Source organism: Ornithodoros turicata, unplaced genomic scaffold (genome assembly GCF_037126465.1).
Source record: "Ornithodoros turicata isolate Travis unplaced genomic scaffold, ASM3712646v1 Chromosome15, whole genome shotgun sequence".
Taxonomy (NCBI): domain Eukaryota; kingdom Metazoa; phylum Arthropoda; class Arachnida; order Ixodida; family Argasidae; genus Ornithodoros; species Ornithodoros turicata.
Window position 1 is genome coordinate 3,102,889 of NW_026999318.1, and position 15,251 is coordinate 3,118,139.

General features: G+C 46.6%; 1 pseudogene; it reads left to right on the forward strand.

The window, feature by feature from the left end:
- Positions 1–250: 250 nt before the first annotated feature.
- On the forward strand, positions 251–1,182 carry LOC135372429 (uncharacterized; annotated as a pseudogene).
- Positions 1,183–15,251: the final 14,069 nt, after the last annotated feature.

The following is a 15,251-nucleotide window of genomic DNA, read 5'->3' on the forward strand; positions in this document are numbered from 1 at the left end:
GTTGTTGCTAAGTACATCGGCGGCAAGAGAATCAACCATACTCAGAAGCGTTCGTATGGAACCCGGGCATTAGGCGCTGTCGTCGCATTCAACTCTGGACAGTATCACCGTTCTCTTCACAAGGCGATGTACAACACCAGTCCAGGAAAGTTCACAAAGTGTATGCTCAAGCACCGTACTGCTGTACACGCTGCGAGGAAGAAACACCGTATCTCAGGACAATCTCGTTGCAAGCTTCCCTGTGTGACATGTTCGGGAGGTCACGTGGGCCTGATCTGGACTATGGACCTAACGCACAGAAGCCAGACATGGAACAGAATGAGTTACGGTTCGCCTGTGAGAACTACAAAGCGGCGCTCGGGCTGTCACGAGCAGACGCAGAGCAGCTGCAGAAAGACACCGCTGGACCCGCATCTCGGCCTCTCTGGATGCAAGAAAGAAGGAAAAGGCTCACTGCATCTATGTTTGGAAAAGTGTGCAAAATGCTTCCTACGACTAGTTGCAAAAGCACTGTTCGTTCAATCCTGTACAGTGACGTCACATCAAAGTCCTTGGAATACGGCCGTGACAATGAGCCGTTTGCAATTGCGAAGCTGGAAGAGAAGATGGGGATTACTGTGGAATCATGCGGTCTATTTGTTGACGAAGAGCACCCATTCCTTGCTGCAACACCTGACGGGCTTGTAGGAAAGGACACATTGGTAGAAGTCAAGTGCCCATATTCCGCACAGTCCCTGTCCCCATTGGAGGCTGTGAAAGCAAAAAAAAATTCAGTACTGTCGTGAGGCTGCGAATGAGCGAATTGAACTGAAGGAGAATAGCGACTATTACTATCAAGTCCAGGGACAGCTGCACATCGCCCAGCGGCAGTGGTGTCTGTTTGTAGTATTCTCTGGGAAAGAGATATCGGTCCAACGCATTCCTAGAGACGACGTATTCTGGCGAGAAAAGATGTTGGAACCACTGGAGAAGTTCTTGAACAACTGCCTTCTTCCGGAGCTCGTTGACCCCAGACAGAGCAGAGGAATGTGTATTCGGGATCCGAGTTACATTGTTGAGGCACAGCTGGCAAGAGACGAGAAGAAACGCAAAGACGCCCAAGGAGCAACCGAGCAAATTGACCAAGAAGAAACAAGACCAAAGAAGAGAACAAAGCGAAGTGGTACAGACAAGTAGCGAAAAATGAAATACCTCCCAGCACAGTCAACGTCGGAACATCTGGGTCCACGTGCTGATGCTATATACGTGTGACCTAGACGTCTCGTGTTGGTGCCTTCGCTATACGTTCCACCGCCCTCCGAAGCGTCGCAGCATGTACAGCTGTTATATTTTCCCCCTGGCAAAGTGTGAGTTACAGTATCGTCTGTTTGCCTGTTCAGTCCTGGTTTTCAGCACTGTGCCCTTTTTCATTTAGGATCCGGCTCGTCCACCCCTGAATCGTCCACCACGTGTGTTGCCCGCAGTCAGCAGCTCCGACTTCATCAATCAACGTTGGGACGCCTAGGTCCACGTGCTCATGCTGTATACGTGTGATCTACATTTCTCAGCATTGCATCGTTTTGTTTTCGAGGCGGTGTGCTCCTTTCAAAAAACGCAAGTATTCATTCTGCATTTTGCTCTGCAGTAGACTAAGGGCCGATCCCTTCACTGTTGCAGGTACACGGAAGCATCCTGGTCGAAGTACCAGGATGCTTCCGTTCGCAGCCGTGTCACGTCGGCAAGTCCACGCTCGGGCAGAGGAAGACAGGACAAGAAGAAGGAAAGAAGAAAGGACAAGGAACGACGAAGCGAAAGTCAAAGTGGACGAAGGGCGGAGCATAATGGAAACGGAAATAAAGAATGTAGCAACCTGAAGCTTATCCAAGTTTGTGTGAAGTCACGTGATTTCCTAGTTTTGCAAACAAATTCCTCTTCTGCCAAAGAAATCCTTTTATTGCCCCACTCGTTAAGAAAAATAAAAAAGGGGAAAAAGGAGAAGACACACAATATATGCTTTTGTATTTCGTTGTTGCTTCCTCGCGTCTATCGCCATATTCAAGTCTGCCGCCGGTGTTCATTGTATGTTTTTCTGCTCCATCGCCGTTCAGGTTAGCCGTTGCTGTACGTCGCGTATTCCTTGTATCACAGTCCGTTAGTTTCATCCACCTGTCCATTTCCTCCGTTTTCAATTTTTCACGTTTCGCGCTCCCACCTCATGTCATGCCATTTTATTACTAGTTTATTTTATGAAATCAATAAATTACCGGGCCTCCGTGAAGCGCGTAACACATATAGCTGTTGTGTCGAAGATCATCATGATGTTCGCAGCAATAATTGAATCAGTGGTTATGTTCACGAACAGTGAGCATAATACATTCCATTTGAAGACAATGCCAATTATAAAGGGGATTTTTCATAAAGTGAGCTAACGAAAGACGAGACATTTGTAAAGCTAGTTTATTTGCAACAAGTCTTACAGAAAAGGCACCAGTTTTCCTTTCATAGCTCAATTTGTGAAGCATCCTTTCTATACTTGCGGCGCGTTCCTGTAAGCGCGTGAGCACCGTAACATCGTTGCGCAGTCCCTGCTTTTGCAGTGAGCGGCACTATGATGCTACGGCGCTCACGCGCTTACAGGAACACGCCCTTGGAGTGGAAACCCTGAGTAATGCAGCTGTGCAAGCCCACTTCCTCATTCACTTCAGGAAGTCCGAACATTCACCGTTGTCATGGCCCTTTGCATAGCATACGTTGCAGGACTTCGGCCTCCTCCTGTAGGTCCATGGCTGCGTGCCTTTAGATTTCAAAGCCGCCCCGTACCGTTTCACCAGCGCCATTGCAATTATGCCGCCGATACAGGACAGGCCGCGACCCTGAGAGATATGGTAGCCGTCCTTGTCCAGCATGCCAGGCTTCGGCACCCTGCCTTTCGTCAGGACCTTGTGCTAAGGAGAGAAACGTTCCATGACCATAATTGAAAAAAAAAAAGAAGGAAAAGGTTCTGCACGACCCGCGGGCACCCGCTTTACACTGCGGAGCGGGTTCTGATCTAAAATTTGGCCTGAACAAACCTAAACAACGCAGCCGTGCTTCACGTGCCGTGTGTGACGACAGGCGCCGCTCTTATTCGCACCTCTTCACTCCCTTCATGCCCTCGTACATGTTTCAGCTTATTACGTCCGATATAATTTCTGCTGCGACATGGCAAATGTTAGCGTTAACCTTGATAAGCAAGAGCAACCGTTATAATTAGCGAACAGGGTTACTCGTCTGTACGCATAGGGGTTACGTTCAGAAGTTTTTGCTTTGTTCTTTTCACTTTTTTCTGAGCCGGACTTTTATAGGTATACAATTCTTTACCATTCTGGGACGTATTGTTGTTTGCATAAGGTGGCTACTGTTTACTTGCGTTTGCAAGGGTACTTGTAGTAAAGTTTGCGGGTCTGATAGGGTCCGGTGCCTTCGAATAATGGGCGGGCCGCGGGTTGGATGTATGCTCATGTGGGCGCAGGTCGGGTGAGGATGAAAAAAGTCGATCCGCGCAGGACTCTATATGGAAAACGGTGACTTGCAACAGTAACTTGCGGGCTAGCATGCGCATTACTTGGAGGACAAACAATGAAACAGCATCGAGTACTTACGTCAACATTCAGCAACGTGACGTATCCCAAGGACGCCTGGTGGAGACGGGCCAGCAGCTTGTTGTACCGTCTGATTTCGCCTGACACGGCGGGATTTCTTAGCTGCGGCATCAGGCGAAACAGAAAGACATGTCCCGCGTACCTTCGGAGCTCGTCCAAGCATTCCTGGAAAAATTACGCATTATTGGCATATATGCGGAACATGCGGAACCAGCGGAGATTAACTTGTACTAACCGAAATGTCTTCGATGAGCTGCGCTGCTGTTTTGCCGTCTTGCAAGTCATTACCGCCAATATAGGCAACGATAAAGTCCAGTCTCCGAAGCCCAAGCCTTCGAACCTTCCCCGTCAGGCGCGCAACTGTCGCTCTTGGATAGCTAAAAGTCAGGATGTTCACTGATGGTTCAATGAACAACCTGGCCCTGTCGAGGAACTTCAATTGGCTACTGCCTACTAGAGCACCTTTCATCGCAATGCGTCTGTCTCAGCTGTGAGCGTAAGGGTCAGTGTGACTCCACCCGCTACACTTTATGTAGGGAAGTCGTGACACATTTTGCACCACCCCACTTTCTTCCCCCTCAAAGGAGGTCAACGTCACAACTCTGAGAAGGCTTCGCTGGCACTGTACAGTGTACACTTGCAGTGTCCACGCGCCACAAAGGGTTGACGTACGTTTGACCCTTGCAATCCGTAACCTTTACTTCGGTGTGTCTTCTATGCCCTTGTGCAAATTCAAATACAAAGCATGTTTCTCCTTTTGGACGTAGGAGAACGCTGGAATACACAGACACTGTGCACATGACGTCACGCGAGAGGATTTCTTTTCTGTGGGGTCTTTCAGTGCACACTGCTTCTCGCCTATTCAAATTGAAGTGTGCGTGAACAATAAAAAAAAAAAAACGATCAAACGATCGCTGCCGTTTCGATCAAACGGCGTTCGATCAAATGGCTTTCGACCAAATGTCCGACTTACGGTTGCAAAAATGTACATAATTAAACTTACGTTACACGACATTCACAACAGGAGGTGGCAAAAACCCAGTCAGAACAAATGCCATTGACCGCATGACTCTAGGTGGTGTAGTTCCTTTATTATAATTCAATGACACGTTTTCTGGGACACCCTGTATGTATGCGTAAGTATAGCGCTTACTCTTTTTTTTTTTTTGTTCTCCATGTGCCGGGTCTCTTCAAATATATTCAGTTTAGTAGAAGCATCAATTCGATTTCGAATTCGAACATTGAATTCCATATTTGATTAGGAAATGGAATAGGATATACGATTACTCGCTTCGGTGCTCAAAAATCCAAACATTCACACCGTCCTATATAGTAAAAAGTCAACGTCCGAAGTCAACCAGTCCACGCGTACCAAAAGTGAATTTTCCTCAGGGGACATTTTTTCCGGGGACGTTTCTTCCAGGGAACATTTCATCTGGGGACAATTTTTCCGGGGGCATTTCTGCCGGGGACATTTCTTCCTGGACCCAGATACGAGAACTGTTATCCCAACATCTGCAATTAAAATTAGCTGTACAATTTATGTAGGATAGACTTCTCGTGAATTAATACAGCAAATAAGTTATTTCACCGAACTTCGCTTTAATAACCTGCTTTCGATCACTTAGGGGAAAGAAATGGAAACCTATGAAGGTGCCCTTTCATGGGGTACATGCTCAGAGACCATCGCATGCGAAATTCATAAGTTAATTTTTATTCAATTGGTGAGAGTATGCAAATAAACGTTACGCGGCATATCTTGTAGCCGGCGCATCACTAATACCAACCCAAAAGAAATTATTTCACCAGCATGAACCGTTTTCGAGTCATCCAGTCGGGAGATTTTAGTGAGGAGCACGCTGTAAGTCAAAAGCTGCAAGACGATACACAAGTCGAACAGAGTGCGAACCAAGGAAGAAACCGCAGACACATTTGTCCCACAAAGCTGCATTCCCTTCAAGAAGTCCTCTTTTCTTAGGAGATTAGCCGTACATTCTTGTCGATCCGAACAAATGCAACAAGGTCACGCGTGTTGTTGGAACTACGTGCCCCAGCGGCGTATTGTGCACTTCCTGAACAACGGTACTGGTTACGGCACCCGGCGCCTATAGCGCCATCTGGTGGCTGTCTAGGCCCCGGCGCCATCTCGTGCCAAGAGTCGGCGAAACGCCGCGGCTGGTATCCCCTCTTAATAAATATTATCTGCTCTGTGGAAGTGATTGTCTGCCCACTCGAGTTATCAAATCTATCCATTTGATATTAAATTGGTTTAACTTCAGATATTACAATATCATAAAATTTGTAGTGTGTGTGTGTAGAATGTGAATGTTGCCTGCAGAAATTGTTTGTTGCAACTTTACACCTCTCTATGCTGATTGCTAGTACTTTAGATTAATAAAAATTTTCACTTGCACAAATGTCTATGTCTGTTGCTTGCATGTCTGGGCGCGAGAAGGAAAGTACGCTATGTTAAGGGGAAGCATGGGGAGATGAAACATTTTTCCATAGAGTGGACCTCCTCACTCAGGATGTATTGTATGTGGAACTGGGCCTGAGAGGGAATAAGGTGGTCGGGCAATAACATTTTGGTTGGTGGTTATGTACTTTGCATGTTCATGCATGCTCGAATGTGAGAAGGAAACCCCTCTCTACGCGACGCGCGGCCGCGAAACGCGCGGGGCGGTCTTGGCTCGCGCTCCTCCTTGGGCGGAAACTATCCTGCTCCAAATATCCTCCGATATCAGACGAGGAGGGTAGCGATGGTCGAATCTATCCTTGGTCGCCATAATCCTTGGGTCAGTACTACTGCGGCACACTTACTTCTACCTCCACCCCTGCCACGGACTTCATGAGAAGCAAGCTGTTTGCGGATCCCTCAGAAGAAACTACGATTATCAGATTGCCATCTCTGGTTATTCGATGACGTAGGATCTTCTCCTGCGTCTCCTTGACGATATCTTTTGCAATAGAGTTTGGGTTAACTGTCCAAAACGACTGTAGAGGATTCACCGTCCGAAAGTACACGGGAATGCCGGATTTTCTGTTCTTTTTGCGCATCACGACTTGAAAGGGTCCGCCTTCATCGCCGTTATGATCACCTCCAGAACCACCGATCCCGCCTTTCGTAGTATCTCCATCTAACTCCATTTCAACATCCTCCATGATCTGAGTGATCTGGTTGGTCTGTTTGAGGATTAGTTACAAGGAGATCGACCCACAGCATAGGGACATGGGAGGGGGGGGGGGGGGCTTCTCTCTCAGTTGTACGTCTCCTCGTAACTAATCCTCAAATTGAAGGAAATGTTGCCTTCATCCGTACCGTCTTGTGTTATCTTGCAACGTCTGCATCTAAATTCTATATTCCCTGGAGGAACCTAGCCTCATACAACATCTCTAACATTTTCATTTTCACAGTTTTTTCTTTCTCTTGGTGTCCAAGGGCTGATAAACTGCACCCTAAGCTCAGCAAAAAGTGTTCGTCATCATCGTATGGCTGAGTCTTCAACTGTGCGAGTTTGTCTCCATTTTTAAATAGATGTTTTAGCAAAATGTCCTCACAGTTCTTTTTCCGCTTTTTCGCACGTGGGCAGCTTTGAGGTGTCGGAGACTGCTCTTCCAATTCTGATAGTGATGTTCCGTCCCCTGGCAATGACGGCTGCTTTCGAACTGTCGGTTGCACACGCAGACTATTGGCAGCTGTACTTGTAGAGCCGTTCCCTCCATCAGAAGTAGGAGTCCCAGATCGCGTATCAACCTGCATCATATTCGAAATTATTCTCTCAACTGTGCTGTTCCTAAACTCGGGTGCCGTCTTCTCCTGCTCCTGAAGCCAGGGGTTTCCGTCTGAAACCACGCTAGTAATTGTGCTGCAATAACGCAAACTTTCAGGTCTCCGCCCTCCGTTACATCGAGTAAGGCTGGCCCAGACGGTCATATTTGTGCAAAGTTTTATGCAATGCTCGTACTTATGCTCGGCTGCGTACTGTATCAGTCAGAACCGCCGTCCGGTTGCCCATCAGCTGCAAAGTGCCGGCACCGTTTCCACTCCTCGGAACCATCCTCCGTAGCCGTAGAAATTTTTCTCTCAAATTCTTCCAACGGTACTCGACGTCGGAAACTGTAATAAGTGAAGGACCTTGTATATCAAGCTTTACGACGCTTTCCTAAAGTATACTAAACTTTCCCGCGCGGAGGTAGGCACAAATATATACACATCGTATCTGGGCAAGGTTTGCGTTTGCAATTCCGGTAGCCATACCTTCACGCCCCAAGTATTCAGCCACTTCTTTCGATGCAGCAGACATCTTTTGTACATTCCTGTACTCTGTACACTTGCTGGCTGTCATACAGGATACGACGCTCTTTTACAGTTTCTATCAGTAGCTTGTCTGCAAGTCACCCGTCAGCTGCCATCTTTGCAGGCGAAGCCAGTGAAGCTGTTTACATTCCCAGCATTGTCGCTCGCGGATCGCGCTGATTGGTCCAGTCTCGCGTTAATCCCGGCACTCCCGGCAAAAGCAGGAGAAATCTCTACTCTCGCGCAGCGGCTTTCGGCACCTTCGCGGCATCCGCGGGGATCACGAATTGTTGTGTGAACGTGACAAGTTCACCGGTACCTCCGTCGTTCGCATCTTTCGCTGCGTTCACTGACGTACTGTGAGCATAGCATTACACGTGAGGAACTTGAGTACAGGTCGAAGAATGAAACGGATCAGTTTTTGAAGCGGAGGACGGTAGTGCCGGAATTCCCGCCATTCCGAGCATAGTGTCGACGAGAGGGTCATGAAAGCCGTAAAAGCGGTGAATCAGTTCCTGCCGTTCGCGGCTTTCGATGATGTAGTGTGGGACGTAGCACTACAGCTTCGTCAACATTTATGACTGTTTTGGCATATCAGAAATTGTTTGGAAACTGAACAAATCACATCATTTCAAGGACAGACCTTCTCTTATAGCATGTTCAAAATCTGCTGGCTTATGTTTTCTTGAACGGGAAAAACTATCATCCTGCTCCTGCTCTGTGCAAATGTTTTCTGCAGGTCTTACTGCGTCAGCTGACCATATTGGCACATGACGTCAGAATGCGACATAACAGCTTTTGGAAACCATTTATTATGATCTCGTTCGCCCTTCTCCAACAACAGAAAAAAAAAGGCCACTGTCTTTCTTTCCGTGGAAATGGCTGTTTTTGCTGCATGAACAGAAGGTATTGGCTCAAAGTAATAGTACGTCCTTGTGGCCTGGGTGCAGCACGCCTCACTGTGATTTATGTCCAGTAATTTCTTCTCCAACCATTCATTTAATGGTTTTTGAGACCTTGAAGATGACATTCTTAAGTTCCAGGATATCCAAGCACCCGTGAGAAAAAAGTGCTTGAAGTAGTATCTTTATATAGATACATATCTTGCAGCTTTTGCATGGCAAATGTTTGTCTGGGAAGGTGCGAGAATCAATGTTGATGTTCCTGAAATTAGAATCTTATTGCGTCGCACATCGACATTACTGTCTGCTGGTTACATAAAATGAAGGCACCTCACTGACTTAAGTCGTTCATCAGAAGGAAAATAGTTTTGTGTCCTTGCAAACAAATACACAGTTTCTTTACATTAGTATGCAGCTTATTTGCAGAAAGGCATTTCGAAAGTCTGTGCAGTAACAGTTTCCTGCATTTATCAGCACGTGGGCTCCCAAGGAAAACCACACGCAGGAAAGTACACAAACAGGTTCCGATGTCACGATTCTACGGTTCTGAGGCTGGAACACACATAGACGGACAAACACAACACGTCCACAAGGTGCCGGTATCTGGGTTTTTCATCGATCGTAATTTTTCAACTCTCCGATTTCACAACCAAGGAGAATGGCGATGTGGCATGCCATGATGGTAAAAGATGTCCGCCACAATGTTCACAGTATGACAGGTCTCCACCACAGCTAGAACCAACACAGGGAACTCATTTGGTGACTAACGACACGAATTCAAAGTTGGACATACTCGAATTTGACAGGCGAGGTGAACTCGTCAAGGAGGCCAACTCGTCACAGGGCATCTCGTACGACGAACTGCCGTCACGCCGGAATAATCGTCACAGTGAACCTGCCACCTGCTCACCGCACCGTGCTCCCCAACGTGTAAAATACGTAAAAGACTCTCCTGAGCTAACCTTGGTCAGTCTCGACGGGTACTTATTCTACCCCAGGCAGAAATCAGGACTGGTTCCCGAATGGTCCCCAAGTGGTTCCATTTGCAGTTGAATGGTCCCAGATGGGTCCCCAAGTGGTATTAATGGTCCCACTCTGGCTTTAAGCGGGTTCCATTCTGGTCCCAGATGGGTCCCCAAGTGGCGTTAGTGGTCCCATTCTGGCTTTAACCGGGTTCCATTCTGGGCCCAGATGGGTCCCAAAGTGGTGCAGTGTTCCCACTCTGGCTTTAAGCGGGTTCCATTCTGGGCCCAGATGGGTGCCAAAGTGGTGTGTGGTTCCCACTCTGGCTTTAAGTGGGTTCCATTCTGGGCCCAGAAGGGTGCTAAAGTGGTGTGTGGTTCCCACTCTGGCTTTAAGCGGGTTCCATTTTGGGCTCAGATGGTTCCAGCACTTCCAGCTGGAGCCTCACAGGTACCATTTTGTTCCCAGAATGGTCACTTGAGACTCCAAGTTGGGCAGCTTCCCAGCTTTCCCCTTTGAGATTTCATCTTGTCCACACTCGCCATATATCCTTCTGGTTTTGTTTGGTCTATTACTCTGATCTATTTTAGCACATGCATGATCTCTTTTTATTGCTGTTTATCCAGGTGCGTGCGTCTGCGATCAAATATATGCTGTATCCCTGTAACTCCAATTCGAGCACATATTCTCATCTGAAGGTGCATATCATAACACATTAAGTACCAGAGAAAGGTAAAAAATACATCTCAACAACAACAAAAATTAAGCTAAATAACTAGAAGAAAGACAACGAAAAAAAAAAGAAAAGGTAACTGCAGAGGCTGATACAATGTGGAGACGCCACGGCGGCTACAAATTCAAACTTCAAACAGCGAGAGCCGAGAGGGAGAGGAGAGGGCGAGAGAGGCGAGAGTGGCAGGTGGGATGGCGGCGTGGCAGTTGGAGAGCTTGAACGCTTGAACGCGTCGCAGCAAGTTGGTTTGGTCTTCAGTTGCCGTCGCAAGGATGGTGTATCTCCTGTGCAGTATTTACGTGTGTTTTAGTGGGCTTTGTAAGACAATGCGATGACAATGGTTCCTGTGCAACACATTGTCGATTTCCCGGAAGAGTTTTGACGCCAAGAAGACCTAAACGGCGTAGGGGCAAAACGCACTGTGAAACGCCAATCGGACTGCACGTCGCTATTGTTTGCAGGTATGAGTGATGACCGTGATGTTTTGATTGCTATTAAATACATGTTTCGTTTTAGAAACTTAGGTGGAACTTGGAAGAGAAACAGGATAAGAAGATTCCGAACGTACGGTGAAGAGGAAGGGGGTGTCGCGACCTGCATGGAAAACAGGAGTGTCATGTGTCATCTTCTCTAAGAAATTACAAGATGTGAGGTGGCCAACGAACGAAAACTCCCTCTAGTCCGTGAGTGCATCGCACAGTCAGGCATATGCTTTGTCAAGACACAGTGAGTGATCAGACTTATACTACGTGGTATGTACATGTAGAGATGTATTGATTATTTCTTTCTGCTCAGTGTATGCTTTTAGCAGAATAAACGGTATTTAATTGAGTAATATGTGCATTTCTACGCATTATTTTCAGTCATGCATTCAGTGGCCCCAGCTGCTAAGTGGCCGGATCCCGGACCACTTAGCAGAGGGGACCACTGGATCAATTCCACTGGTTCCAGTTCAAGTGGGACCGTCGTGAAGCTGGTTCCACTTTCAACTGGTCCCAGTCAGTAAGTGGGACACACTCAAAGTGGGACCTGTCCAATAAACCACTTTGAAGTGGTCCCACTCCAGAGTGGTCCCATTCTGAAGTGGTTTAACGAACTGGTCCCCCATGGGACCACTTGGCAAGTGGGACCAGAGTGGGACCATTACTAGGGTGGGACCAGAGTGGGACCATTACCACAGTGGGACCAGTTCGTTAAACCATTTTGAAATGGTCCCATTCCAGATTTCTGCCTGGGACAGTAAAAGGCTCTTTTGACCTAACCTTGGTCAGTCTCGACGGGTGCATATTCTACATGAACTGACCCACTCCCCAACGTGTGAAATACGTAAAAGGCTATCCTGACTTAACCTTGGTCAGTCTCTCAACTTTTGTCCGCGGCCCAGTAGCGGGGGAGACTCTTTTCGGCTGTAGTTCGAGTCACACAGGCTCCGCCTCGTGGCGTACGTCATATGTCACGTGAGGAAGGACAGAGAGAGCAAGGGATGAGGCGGGAATGCCGGGAAGAGCAAAGGCGGGGAGGTAAGATTGGTATGTGCACGGCGGCAGAACTGTTTGCAAGTAGGGCAATTTATGCGATTTTTTTTGGAGTTCTAACTTCAAAAAAGGTACTAAGAGCGGTTATATTTACGCAGCCCGTCAGGCTGAGAACACGATAACCATTCCGTTAAATGTTCCGTTGAAACAGCACTTCCAAACACGTCATGAAATATTATTTACGCTGGTGCCTGCGTACTGCTGTCCGAGGCGTGTTACCCCATTACGGCTTCTCGAATTCAGCATTATGTATTCGATGCACGTCGATTTTCACATTTATCTTACTTCGCAAAATAATATAGATTATCATAGCTATGTGTAACTTTTGTATATACGTGTAACATGTTTACTCTCATATTAGCCTCTGTGAAGTAGCGTAGGGTCCTGAGGATACCAGGGGTAAACATCGCACATCATCATAACTTCACTATCATTTATTATTGTTGTTGTACGTGGTTCCGAATTTCGAGATATAGATATTAACAAGAACAGATACAGAGAAACTCTTTCATTAAATGGAATACAATAATCACACTGCTCTCAGTCCATTCTTTTGCTCTTTTATTTTATTTTATGTTTCCAGCGATTTGAATCACACATCACAGACACAGCTGCATGCTCACACCTGTCGCACTTAGTTTAAATTGTATTATACTGCAGTTGTCCGGGTTGTTAAGGTGACGTGACAGAAGACGAAAGATCAGGGAGTTCAGAACAGTTCTCTTGCGATTTATAGTTGTTGAGCGCAAAATATTTCAAGTCCAGCAGCAGGCGCTTGTGTTGCCATTCGGCAAACAACAACAACAACTTTATTTTCGGCCTTGGAGAGTGGGGAGTTTCATCGCAACAGGCGATACTCTACCCCAGTGTTTGCCATTCGGCAAACACTGATCCCCATATTGCGTTTCCGCGCCCTTCTTTATTTGGTCTAATAAATATACCCCCCCCCCCCCCGTCTTGCCCGCGAAGACTAGTGAACGAGTTACTCTTCTTCTTGCAATCTGGAATGATATGCTCGGTTTAATGAACGAACAAAACTGGTGGAAACTGTTTTTTCCTGCACGAAAACCCTCTGCGTGTGGTGTTATATAGAAAAAGGGGATATGTCATGCTCCTGGATTTTGTTGAATTTCTGCTGTCACACACACAGAAACGATGCTAATGGGACATGCATGTAGAGTAGAAACACGCGTATATCTTACACATTTTGCATTTGCGTTACTCGAGGAAACTCATCTGCAAGTACTTTACCAAATATTACTTGCAGTTGTCTCGGTGCAGGGATTTTTCGACTTATCCCCATATTGCATACAGAGGCTGAATAGCGCACAGAATTGCGCGCAGTGTAAACAATGCTCGCAACACCACAGCAATAACTTGCCACATGCTCGACAGAACGCGCAAAAAGCGTAGGCGGTGCAGTGCAGCGTATTAAAAGGGAGCCCCCAAAACAGGCTCGACCTGTCTTTCAGACTTAAAGGGTCTCTGACCAGAAGCTTGAGAGCCTTTTCCGCAGTGGCTACCGATAGAATACACAAAAGCAACTTCATATACGAAAATTCATGCCTCAACACCTCGTAGATTTCGTAAACTCGAATTTTGAACATCGCGGTTCACGCCGACGCTGGCACACCTAGCGTCAAACCAAGAAAACGTACGCATATATAGAAAACTCATCTGGTCATCCCACCGGGATGACGTCAATCGCCCATGCAATCAGCGCGCAGAATGCCGTCACGTGATCGAGCACTACAACAACAACTTTCAGCAAGAACCAACATTTTTACGCCGATATACTGTTGTCACAATGTCTGGAAATAAAAAGTATGTATATACTTCGAAATCTACGACCTGTTTTATAACTGCGCTAATCCAATTAGCGACTTCCGTGGAAAGAGGAGCTACGAGGCTACGAGCTACGACGACTTTCGGGATCCAGCGCGCTATTTCACTGCGTTAGCGTAGTGTGTGTATTTCCAAGTTTTCTTTTGTTATATCTTTTGGAACAACGACTAATTTATCAAGGTACAGCCCTTACTTCATTTGACGTGCCTCGGTTGTGTCGTCAAAGCGAGATTATTCGGCGGGCATTCAGTTCCGTACGATACTGCGCGTTCAACCGCAGCGGCAGGTATGGTTGGCAGCGGATTTTGCCAATCGTATTTGAAGAATGCAGACTATGAGGCGGACCCCCCAGTTTGAGTACAAAGAACCTCCGCCTACAGCAGTCCGCAGTGCTTTCCTTGAATCTATCTTCCAAGACTGTTGCATCTGGAAGTGACGAGGTTAGTGTCTTCTGTATAATTTGTACAGTGATTACTCTCCTTGTGAGAATTACGTTGTGGCATGCAGATGTTAGGAGACCATTTACGCAACAAAGCAAAATACGGATTAAAGAAAATTGAAGTTTACGCACTAAATCAAAATATTACTGTACAATTACGAGTGTTGTTGAATGCAGCCATGCCAATTGCAACATTCATGCAGTATAGCAGTATGCAGCCATGCAGTAAGCAACATTCACAGTACGTAAAATGAAGCTGTGTATTCCGCATTTAGATGTAACATTATAATTGTCACAGCAGTGTGCACCAATGTAGTTCATGACTTCCTTGGACAAGGTGTGGAACCAAATGTTGGAAATACAGGGCAGGGATCAGGTACAAGTTTTCTTTTGTTCTTTTCTTCTATTTGTTTTCCTTATAATATGCAGCATACTGCACATAGTAAAGAAGGGTTCTGGATTCTAAACCAACGCAGTTGAAATCCTTAGTTTACCCCAAGCTGTACTATTGTTGTCTAATCTGGGGAAACACCACAGAGGGCAACTACGATAAAATTGCAGTGCACAAAAAAAGAAAGAAAGAAAGCCTGGTATACGACAACCATGTCTACAGGTTGTCTACAGGTGCAATGTGCTGGACCCACGTTGCAAAGAGGCCCACCAGGGGTGCCACTACAATCCATCCATCCAGCCCCTCAGCTCCTTCAACACGTGCAAAATACAGTAGACAAAGCGTTCACTTGGAAATCAGACATTTACACAAAATTGCCTTGAAAATTCAGGATCTTTTAGCGCCATCCCAAACACCTGCCATTACAGTATGAAATCTATCACTGTACCACCTTACAAGGTTCCAGTGCTACGGACCAACTACAAAAACCAGCAGAGGCTGTTCCTCTTCCGAACAAATTTTTTCA